Raw genomic sequence first — 1,657 nt, forward strand, 5'->3', positions numbered from 1 at the left:
TTTTTTTTTTTTTAGAAGGAAAGAAGTTCTATTTAAATTTAGCAACAGGACGATCAACATACGAGTAGTAAACCTGACCCGTGAGGAAGGACTCGACATCACCCCCTTTTTCTTTTCTTGCTTTCCTTGCATTTTTTTCCCTACAACAAAGTTAATCACTGAAAAATATATTGCTGAGAATGCAGAAAACTGCAAAACTGAGGGGGCTGGAGGGCACTTACAATTTTACAATGTGGAGAGGAACAGAGGGACCAGTAGGGGACTGGGGGACGTCAGACTTGGTGTGCCCAGCTCCTTGGCGGCCTGCAGGGGGGCTGGTGAATGATGGTACTTCTTGTCTGCTGAAAAAGACCAGAGCCTTCCACAGGAAGGAAACCAGTCTGGGATGAAGGCATCCTCAGTGGGGGGGAAGTGAGACTGCAGTATCTGCTTATTGGTCTCCTGGTCTCATTCCCTTTAAATCTTTCCTTCACACTGTCTCCCTCTTCCTGACCTCACCCCCAACAATCTCCTCCCACCGTGCGTCTGGGATTTCACTCTGGGAACAGCCCCCCGTGGCATCCTGCAGCCGGCCCTCTGCAGAGCCTCATCTTTTGGACCAGCCTCAGATTTTATGCTGTGTGGATGCTCATTATTTTTTTCTTTGCACTTCCATCCTTTGGGGCTATGTGATCTTGGACCATGTGTTGAATTGTTCTGTGTCTCACATTGCTCATCTGTAAATGTTGCTCCTAAGATTGTGCAGGAATTAAATGAGCTGATATTGTGCAGGGTGAATGATAATGGCTCTAGAAAGGTTAGCATTCATTGCTATTGCTCTTGCTGTTCTTTTGAGCCTGAATGTATTAAATTTTTATTACTGCATTAAAAATTATCACAAGCCTAGCACTTTAAAATGTCGCCCATTTATTATTATCTAACATCTTACGTGTGTCGGAAGTCTGGTCATGGCGTAACTGGGTTGCTAGCTCAAGGTTTCACAGGATGGAAATCAAGGTGTTAGTGGAGGCTCAGATTTTATCTCAGCATCTTTCAAGCTTCTTCAAAGCTCATATGGTTGGTAACAGAATTCGTCTCCTTACAGCCATGGAACTTGTGGTCAGCAGTTCTGACTTTACCTTCTTGTAAAAGTTCCTCTGATTAAGTCAGGTAATCATTTTTTTTTTTTTTTTTTTTGGTTAACGCAAAGCCAACTCATTAGTGACACAACCACAGAGTGATGTTTCATCATATTCACAGATGTCACTTGCACTCAAGGGGACCAAATGACACAAGATGTGTGCATCAGGTGGCAGGATTCTTGGGGGTCATCTTAAAGTCGTGTGTGCACACTGAGTAATTGGGAAACACTATGTATTCTGTTCAATGTGTTGAATTGCATTCAGATGGACTCACATCAGCCTGGCTCCTGGAGCTGACATTCCCTGTCCTATAGTTTTCACTAACCAGTGGGGCGAGTTAGAATCTTTGGAAGTCTTCTAGAAAGAGGACCATTAGAGACTTGTAACCGATAAACCTCTTGACTAATACCGGGAATTCCAAAAGGAAGACCTGTAATATGCAGTCCCTTCCAGACCATTTGTTTATTCTTTTTTTTTTAATTTTTTTTATTAAATCATAGCAGTGTACATTAATACTATCATGGGGTACAGTGTAC

General features: G+C 42.7%; 1 protein-coding gene across 5 annotated transcripts in view; it reads left to right on the forward strand.

Moving 5' to 3' along the window:
- The window catches only part of LIMCH1 (LIM and calponin homology domains 1), a 359,691-nt gene that overhangs the window by 248,144 nt on the left and 109,890 nt on the right, over nucleotides 1-1,657 (forward strand). The gene's annotated exons all lie outside the window — the stretch shown is intronic.

Source organism: Otolemur garnettii, unplaced genomic scaffold (genome assembly GCF_000181295.1).
Source record: "Otolemur garnettii isolate 467f Iridium unplaced genomic scaffold, OtoGar3 scaffold00181, whole genome shotgun sequence".
NCBI lineage: Eukaryota > Metazoa > Chordata > Mammalia > Primates > Galagidae > Otolemur > Otolemur garnettii.